This window comes from Triticum aestivum, chromosome 2B, assembly GCF_018294505.1.
Source record: "Triticum aestivum cultivar Chinese Spring chromosome 2B, IWGSC CS RefSeq v2.1, whole genome shotgun sequence".
Taxonomy (NCBI): Eukaryota; Viridiplantae; Streptophyta; class Magnoliopsida; order Poales; family Poaceae; genus Triticum; species Triticum aestivum.
In genome coordinates, this window is record NC_057798.1 from 550,637,408 (window position 1) to 550,648,265 (window position 10,858).

Genomic DNA, 10,858 nt, shown 5'->3' on the forward strand with positions numbered 1-10,858 from the left:
GACCATTTCGATACTCATCGTATGTCCACGATCACATCCGGGACTCCGAACAATCTTCGGTACATCAAAACACATAAACTCATAATACCAATCGTCATCGAACGTTAAGCGTGCGGACCCTACGGGTTCGAGAACTATGTAGACATGACCGAGACACGTCTCCGATCAATAACCAATAGCGTAACCTGGATGCTCATATTGGTTCCTACATATTCTACGAAGATCTTTATCGGTCAAACCGCATAACAACATATGTTGTTCCATTTGTCATCAGTATGTTACTTGTCCGAGATTTGATCGTCGGTATCTCAATACCTAGTTCAATCTCGTTACCGCAAGTCTCTTTACTCGTTCCGTAATACTTCATCCCGCAACTAACTCATTAGTCACAATGCTTGCAAGGCTTATAGTGATGAGTATTACCGAGAGGGCCCAGAGATAACTCTTCAAAACATGGAGTGACAAATCCTAATCTCGATCTATGCCAACCCAGGAAACACCTTCGGAGACACCTGTAGAGAACCTTTATAATCACCCATTTACATTGTGACGTTTGGTAGCACACAAAGTGTTCCTCCAGTATTCGGGAGTTCCATAATCTCATAGTCTGAGAAACTTGTATAAGTCATGAAGAAAGCAGTAGCAATGAAACTATAACGATCATAATGCTAAGCTAACGAATGGGTCATGTCCATCACATCATTCTCCTAATGATGTGATCCCCTTCATCAAATGACAACACATGTCTATGGTTAGGAAACATAACCATCTTTGATTAACGAGCTAGTCAAGTAGAGGCATACTAGGGACTATAGGTTTTGTCTATGTATTCACACATGTACTAAGTTTCCGGTTAATACAATTCTAGCATGAATAATAAACATTTATCATGAATTAAGGAAATAAATAATAACTTTATTATTGCCTCTAGGGCATATTTCCTTCAAGGGTATATAATCAGTTAACCATGAATTAATAGATTAGATAATCATTTAGCTACAGACCAATGCACTTTTGAGTAACTCCATACAAATTCCCTTATAACTAACAAACTTCGGAGCATAGCTCTGGAGCTTGGATTTTCTATTGAACACCCAAAGGGTGAAATCAAGTGAGGCAATGTGACTAGCCAAACCTTTGGTTCTTTAACAAGGTGTCAAATTATGTATGCGAGGATACTGAATAATACTAACCTATAAGTGGGATGTGGTCATTTTTCAGGCATGCAAGCAACAATAAGATCACTCGTACACAGAGAACTATTTCTTGCCAATAACATCCTCAAAAAACCTGCCATTAAATTTTAGTAGTTTTATGAGCAATGCAGAGGAACATAACTATGTGTAAGACTTTAAAAAAAACTCATCAATAAGCATTAAATGGTAACCTTTTGAAGAAAAGCATATGATTTTCATTCCTCATGCCATCAATCATATTGTACTATGAAGTAAATACATATTATTGGACCAACCTTTCTATCAATCAGTAGCAAGTCTAACAATTATGGGCACGCTCTTGCGATCCGAATCTGCTTTAGAGAGTCAAAACCATCCAACCTTTGATAGCACTCTGGAAACAAGATCAAAAAGAGTGATCAGTATTGGTCACTCATTTTCAAATAATCCTACAGTAGATCCAGACAATGGCTAACTGGGACGTGCTAGCTTAGCAGCCCCATTCCCTGGTTAGTAATCCACGCACTGAAATCGCCCTCAAATTATTATTAGTCGAGCAAAACTGAGACAAGAGAAATGAAATTCATCTAATCAAGGCAAGTGCTCCTTGCAAAAAGAATATCACTAACAATAGTGATTTCACCCTGTATGTTCAGCATAGATGCATCTAATGGAATAACTACCACCAAACCATAGACTCATAGAAGCCAGAGATACATGAAGAGAGGAACGTAGACTGTATTGGTAAACAAATCTCTATCTAATATTCTAAAATATATGGACAGTACTGGGGGAAATCATGGGAGAATTGATTTTACACCCCCCCTTTCGCCCCACTTTGATCTTTTACCCCTTTGTTCGTTCGCCTCGCTCTGAGCACCCCCTCCCCACTTCTGTCCAGTGGTTGCTGATCCCTCCCTTTTACCTGTTTAACAAGTTTGTTAGTGTATAAACATCAAATGGAAATAAGAATGAACAGAAGTACCATATGATTTTAAAGGCATCCCTGTACCTCGTCCGGTTATCCCAGCCACAAAAAGAAATTCTCAAAATGAAGAATGACAGGATTTGTTGATGCATCAAACTAAAACAAGGGAATATGATGTTACCTTTTCAGATCCATCATATCCCTTTGTGGATCCAATCCCTCCCACTCAAATCCTCATGTAAATCACTCTCAGCACCTAGGGTTTCTAGATTTTAGACAAATGTACAAGAGAAACCACACTAAATCCATGGAAAACAGAAGGGGAGAAGTTGCCTTACCTTGGGCAGCAATGGAGGGCGACAAATGGGGGAGGAGATGCGGCAGAGCAGCAGGGTCAGCGGACGCTGGCACGCAGCGGCTGGTCGCCTCGCTAGGTCGCGGGTGGGGAGGGAGGCGAGAAGTAAAAACGAACGGGCCAGCCCACCTCGATGTATCACGTGTTGAGGACCCGAAATAGTACGAGGGCATTTTAGTCAAATAAGTACATAAGAAGTCCAGCTTTGTTTCATTATTAGCTAATTGAGCAGCCGACGAGAATTACACATGAACGGGGGTGGGGGGCTCAGAGGAAGGCAAGAGAACAGAAGGGTAAAAGATCGAAGTGGAGCAAATAGGGGGGGGGGGTTAAAATCAATTCTCCCGAAAATCGATAACATTTTATTGCGAAAACAAAAGAGAAATATGTGCTGAAATTTGAACGAACACTCACAAATCAACCTAGTGGCGCTGGCTAAAGACGCGGTGGGCGAGGAAGGACCGGATGCTGATATGGTGATTATCACATGTTGTCACGCCCATCGCCCCTGAGTGAGAACGCAGTCATCACCATCGCCCCTAAGAGATGGGTCGGAAGTGGAAGGGTGGAAAAGGAACAACCGGCTGACTCTAGAACACCAGAAATCTGGGCAGTGCTTGGTGACCTAATACGGCACGTCATTTCCATTGCCTCTCACTCTCCGGTGACCAATGAAGACTGCGGCGGCGCATCGTTCTAGGTCGAAGGGGGTGGCCTTGCGAACGAAACGACGCCCTAGCTAGCTATCGATAGTCCTCTTCAGGATGCACATACAAGAGGTTGCCACAGGCTCATCAGGCCCAATTTGTTAGGTCCTATGTACACCTCGGGCCCAAATTAACCACATGCCTTCAAAAATGCTTCCAGAGTAGCATCCCATATGACTGTCAGCCCAGTTCGTGACCAGAACTTAGATCAACGACCATGGATGTCCCAAACACGAAATCGGACGGCTCATAAGTAGGGATGCATGAGAGGGCTCGGTTTAGTCTCAGTTTTACTATCCTTAATAATCCAAGCATGACGTGGGGTTTTACCTCTTCGAGAGGGCATGAACCTAGGTAAGTATTGTCCCCTTTGTCTCCTATTACCCATCGATCTGAGATCCATAGCTCGGGGCCCCCAACCTGAGGTCTGACGATTTTAGTACCGATATTGGTGCTTTCATTGAGAGCCCCACTGCGCGATTAAAAAAATATTGATGGCTCACATGCAGATCAACTACGACACCGGTTGTGGTGACATGTTCGTCCCTGACCAACTCTTCGCCTCGTGCTACACGCTGATTTGTCTGGACATCTTGGCCGCGTCAAAAAAATTGCCCGACAGGTCATCATGTTTTGAGGCTTGGAGTATACTGCCAATTCTCGCGGCAAACTCGCCCACCCCCGCTGGCTGCCGGATCGACTGGCGAGCTCTTCGGGCACCGTGGTTTTGACCACGGAGCCACCTGCTGATCCAGTCCATGGAATGGATCTCTTGCTAGAACCAGACCAAGGCACGAATTTGTCTATCATCACGTCAGAGACGATTTTAAATGGAAGCTTGACGACTATCTCACCGGATCTTTAGCTTGAGTCAAATCCGAACTCGAAACCGACGTTGGATTCAGATCTGGTCTCCCCGGCCAACAAGGAGTCAACCTCGGACAACCGATACTCTGAGGTTGTGCTACCTCTTGAGCACTGTGTTGGTTTTCCCCGAAGAGGAGAGGATGATGCAGTAAAGTAGCGTAAGTATTTCCCTCATTTTTTGAGAACTAAGGTATCAATCCAATAGGAGACCATGCACAAGTCACTCGTACCTACACAAAATGATAGCTACTCGCAACCAACGCGATTAGGGGTTGTCAATCCCTTCACGGTCACTTATGAGGGTGAGATCTGATAGAGATGATAAATAATATTTTTGGTATTTTTGATATAAAGATGCAAAGTTAAAAGTAAAGGGAAAGTAAAAACAAAGCAAATAATAAAGTGATAGAGATTGATATGATGAGAATAGACTCGGGGGCCATAGGTTTCACTAGTGGCTTCTCTCAAGAGCATAAGTATTCTACGGTGGGTAAACAAATTACTGTTGAGCAATTGACAGAATTGAGCATAATTATGAGTATATCTAGGTATGATCATGTATATAGGCATCACGTCCGAGACAAGTAGATCGAAATGATTCTGCATCTACTACTATTACTCCACTCATCGACCGCTATCCAGCATGCATCTAGAGTATTAAGTTAAAACAGAGTAACGCCTTAAGCAAGATGACATGATGTAGAGGGATAAATTCATGCAATATGATAAAAAAAACCCATCTTGTTATCCTCGATGGCAACAATACAATACGTGCCTTGCTGCCCCTGCTGTCACTGGGAAAGGACACCGCAAGATTGAACCCAAAGCTAAACACTTCTCCCGTTGCAAGAACTACCAATCTAGTTGGCCAAACCAAACGGATAATTCGAAGAGACTTGCAAAGATAACTCAATCATACATAAAAGAATTCAGAGAAGATTCAAATATTATTCATAGATAATCTGGATCATAAACCCACAATTCATCGGTCTCAACAAACACACCGCAAAAAGAAGATTACATCGAATAGATCTCCACAAGAGAGGGGGAGAACATTGTATTGAGATCCGAAAAGAGAGAAGAAGCCATCTAGCTACTAGCTATGGACCCGAAGGTCTGAAGTAAACTACTCACACTTCATCGGAGAGGCTATGGTGTTGATGTAGAAGCCCTCCATGGTAGATGCCCCCTCCGGCGGAGCTCCGGAACAGGCCCCAAGATGGGATCTCGTGGATACAGAAAGTTGCAGCAGTGGAATTAGGTTTTTGGCTCCGTATTTGATCTGTCGGGGGTACGTAGGTATATATAGGAGGAAGGAGTACGTCGGTGGAGCAACAGGGGGCCCACGAGGTAGGGGGCGCGCCCTAGGGGGGGGCGCCCCCCACCCTCGTGACCTCCTTGGTTACTTCTTGGAGTAGGGTCCAAGTCTCCTGGATCACGTTCGGTGAGAAAATCACGTTCCCGAAGGTTTCATTCCATTTGGACTCCGTTTGATATTCCGTTTCTTCGAAACACTGAAATAGGCAAAAAAACAGCAATTCTGGGTTGGGCCTCCGGTTAATAGGTTAGTCCCAAAAATGATATAAAAGTGGAAAATAAAGCCCAATATAGTCCAAAACAGTAGATAAAGTAGCATGGAGCAATCAAAAATTATAGATACGTTGGAGACGTATCAAGCATCCCCAAGCTTAATTCCTGCTCGTCCTCGAGTAGGTAAATGATAAAAAAGAATTTTTGATGCGGATTGATACTTTGGCATAATTTCAATGTAAATATTCTTAATTGTGGCATGAATATTCAGATCCAAAAGATTCAAGACAAAAGTTCATATTGACATAAAAGTAATAATACTTCAAGCATACTAATCAAAGCAATCATGTCTTCTCAAAATAACAAGGCTAAAGAAAGTTATCCCTACAAAATCATATAGTCTGGCTGTTGCTCTATCTTCATCACACAAAGTATTTAATCATGCACAACCCCGATGACAAGCCAAGCAATTGTTTCATACTTTAGCAATCTCAAACTCTTTCAACTTTCACGCAATACATGAGCGTGAGCCATGGACATAGCACTATAGGTGGAATAGAATGGTGGTTGTGGAAAAGACAAAAAGGAGAAGATAGTCTCACATCAACTAGGCATATCAACGGGCTATGGAGATGCCCATCAATAGATATCAATGTGAGTGAGTAGGGATTGCCATGCAACGGATGCACTAGAGTTATAAGTATATGAAAGCTCAACAAAAGAAACTAAGTGGGTGTGCATCCAACTTGCTTGCTCACGAAGACCTAGGGCACTTTTGAGGAAGCCCATCATTGGAATATACAAGCCAAGTTCTATAATGAAAAATTCCCACTAGTATATGAAAGTGACAACATATGAGACTCTCTTATTATGAAGATCATGGTGCTACTTTGAAGCACAAGTGTGGTAAAAGGATAGCAGCATTCTCCTTTCTCTCTCATCTTTTTATTTTGTTTGTATGGGCCTTTTCTCTTTTTTATGGCCTCTCTTTTTTTTCGTCCGGAGTCTCATCCCGACTTATGGGGGAATCATAGTCTCCATCATCCTTTCCTCACTGGGACAATGCTCTAATAATGATGATCATCACACTTTTATTTTTCTTACAACTCAACAATTACAACTCGGTACTTAGAACAAAATATGACTCTATGTGAATGCCTCCGGCGGTGTACCGGGATATGCAGTGAATCAAGAGCGACATGTATGAAAATTATGAAGATGGCCTTGCCACAAATACAATGTCAACTACATGTCCATGCAAAAAGCAATATGACAATGATGGAGCGTGTCATAATAAACGGAACGGTGGAAAGTTGCATGGAAATATATCTCAGAATGGTTATGGAAATGCCATAATAGGTAGGTATGGTGGCTGTTTTGAGGAAGGTATATGGTGGGTGTATGATACCGGCGAAAAGTGCGCGGTATTAGAGAGGCTAGCAAAGGAGGAAGGGTGAGAGTGCGTATAATCCATGGACTCAACATTAATCATAAAGAACTCATGCACTTGTTGCAAAAATTTAGAAGTCATCAAAAACCAAAGCACTACGCGCATGCTCCTAGGGGGATAGATTGGTAGGAAAAGACCATCGCTCGTCCCCGATCGCCACTCATAAGGAAAACAATCAATAAATAAAATTATGCTCCAACTTCATCACAAAGCGGTTCACCATACGTGCATGCTACGAGAATCACAAACTTCAACACAAGCATTCTTTAAATTCATAATCACCCAACTAGCATTACTTTGATATTATCATCTCCATATCTCAAAACAATTATCAATCATCAAACTTATCTTAGTATTCAACGCACTCAAAAGAAAGTTTCACATATCTTGAATACCAAGTATATTATCATTAAGCAAATTACCATGCTAATAACGACTCTCAAAATAATCTAAGTAAAGCATGAGAGATCAATAGTTTCTTTAAAACAAATCCACCACTGTGCTCTAAAAGATCTAAGTGAAGTACTAGAGCAAAAATTATCACGCTCAAAAGATATAAGTGAAGCACTATGAGCAAAACTATCAAGCTCAAAAGATATAAGTGAAGCACATAGAGTATTGTAGCAAATTCTAATTCATGTATGGATCTCTCAAAAGGTGTGTACATCAAGGATGATTGTGGTAAACTAACAAGAAAAGACGCAAATGATACAAGACGCTCCAAGCAAAACACATAACATGTGGTGAATAAAAATATAGCTCCAAGTAAATTACCGATGGAAGTAGAAGAAAGAGGGGATGCCTTCTGGGGCATCCCCAAGCTTTGACTTTTTGGTGTCCTTGGATTATCTTGGGGGTGCCATGGGCATCCCCAAGCTTAGGCTCTTTCCACTCCTTGTTCCATAATCCATCAAAAGAATTCACCCAAAACTTGAAAACTTCACAACACAAAACTCAGTAGAAATCTCGTGAGCTCCGTTAGTGAAAGAAAACAAAAGACTACTTCAAGGTACTGTAATGAACTCATTCTTTATTTATATTGGTGTTAAACCTACTGTATTCCAACTTCTCTATGGATTATAAACTATTTTACTAGCCATAGATTCATCAAAATAAGCAAACAACACACGCAAAACAGAATCTGTCAAAAACAGAACAGTCTGTAGTAATCTGTAACTAACGCAAACTTCTGGAAATCTAAAAATTCTACCAAAATAGGAAGTCCTGGACAATTTTTCTATTGAATAGCAGCAAAAAAATCAACGCAAAAGCATGTCCCTGTCATTTAACAAAATTATATTCATGCGCGCAAAGTTTCTGTTTTCAGCAGAATCAAATCAACTATCATCGTAGGTTATCCTATAGGTTCTACTTGGCACAAACACTAATTAAAACATAAAACCACATCCAAACAGAGGCTAGATGGATTATTTATTCCTAAACGGAAACAAAAACAAAAAACAAAAATAAAATTGGGTTGCCTCCCAACAAGCGCTATCGTTTAACGCCCCTAGCTTGGCATTGGTATTTCAATGATGCTCACAAGAAAGACAAGAATTGAAGCACAAAGAGAGCATCATAAGACACGTGATAAACACATCTAAATCTGACATACTTCCTATGCATAGGCATCTTATAGGCAAACAAATTATCAAGGCAAGCAAAAACTAGCATATGCAAGGAGGCGGAAAGAAACAATAGCAATCTCAACATAACGAGAGGTAATTTATTATCATGAAAATTTCTACGACCATATTTTCCTCTCTCATAATAATTACACGTGGGATCATAAGAAAATTCAACAAAATAGCTATCACATAAAATATTTTCAACACGATCCACATGCATGCAAAGTTGACACTCTTCCGAAATAGTGGGATTAACATTAACTAAAGTCATGACCTCTCCAAACCCACTTTTATCAAAAATTTCATAAGATTGAATATTCTCCAAATATGTGGGATCTAGAGTTGACACTCTTCCAAACCCACTTTCAATATTATTGCAAACAATATTATCAATCTCATATTCATTATGGGGATTAAATAAATTTTCAAGATCATAAGAAGAATCACCCCAATCATGATCATTGCAACAAGTAGTAGACATAGCAAAACTAGCATCCCCAAGCTTAGGGTTTTGCATATTATTAGCACAATTGACATCAAGAGAATTTATAGTAAAATCATTTAAATCATGCTTTTCATTGAGGGAGCTATCAAGCATGGGTGCAATAGCAACGATCTCATTTTTAACATAAGGAACTATAGCAAATTCGTCTTCATAAATATTGGCTTCATGGCCACAAGAATAGCAAGCATAATGTTCATCAAGGGGTATTTCAATCAAATCATCGGAATCATCATTATCTATAGATTCATGCATATCATTATTTTCTTCCAAAGCAACGGTCATTCTTTCAATAAATTCTTGGACATAGACATTATGAGCAAGGTTTTCATTGCAATTTTTAAGTATGACGGAATTTTCAGATTTGTTGAGAGTAAAATCATACTTTTCAATCAAAGAAGCAACTTCACGAGCACCCTTAAAAATGACAAATTCTTCAATTTTTCGATATCATAGTAACTATAAACACCCTTTGCATAAGAAGATAAGATTTCATTATCATTGAACTCACATAGGTAGGGAAGGTGTTTTTTAGGGTTCTTAGATCAACAAGTAAAATCACACATTTCACAAAGATTCCAAGCATAGCATAGCAAACTATTTATATGATACCGTAAGAGTATCCCTTTTTCAGATAAACGATGACGCACAAAATGAGCATGCTCATCTAAAGATTTCCCATCAACTAGGCTAGTTGGGGTTTCAGCACAAGCGCATAAGGATCGAAGATGATCCAAGTAGAATACTTTAAGTGGATCCATATCAATAGATTTTTAGCAAGCAAAGATGCAAGCATATAGAAGGCACGGGAAAACACAAACAAAGATGCATAGGGGAAGAAGGCAAACGAAAAAGAGAGGGCGAATAAAACGGCAAGGGTGAAGTGGGGGGAGGAAAACGAGAGGCAAATGTCAAATAATGTAATGCGAGAGATAGGGATTGTGATGGGTACTTGGTATGGTTGACTTGCTCTTGCGTGAGCCTCCCCGGCAATGGCGCCAGAAATTCTTCTTGCTACCTCTTGAGCACTACGTTTCCCCGAAGAGGAGAGGATGATGCAGTAAAGTAGCGTAAGTATTTCCCTCAGTTTTTGAGAACCAAGGTATCAATCCAGTAGGACACCATGCACAAGTCCCTCGTACCTACACAAAACGATAGCTACTCGCAACCAACGCGATTAGGGGTTGTCAATCCCTTCACAGTCACTTACAAGGGTGAGATCTGATAGAGATGATAAATAATATTTTTGGTATTTTTGATATAAAGATGCAAACTTAAAAGTAAAAGGCAAGGTAAAAACAAAGCAAATAATAAAGTGATAGAGATTGATATGATGAGAATAGACCCGGGGGCATAGGTTTCACTAGTGGCTTCTCTCAAGAGCATAAGTATTCTACGGTGGGTGAACAAATTACTATTGAGCAATTGACAGAATTGAGCATAATTATGAGTATATCTAGGTATGATCATGTATATAGGCATCACGTCCGAGACAAGTAGATCGAAACGATTCTGCATCTACTACTATTACTCCACTCATCGACTGCTATCCAGCATGCATCTAGAGTATTAAGTTAAAACAGAGTAACGCCTTAAGCAAGATGACATGATGTAGAGGGATAAATTCATGCAATATGATAAAAAAACCATCTTGTTATCCTCGATGGCAACAATACAATATGTGCCTTGCTGCCCCTGTTGTCACTGGGAAAGGAC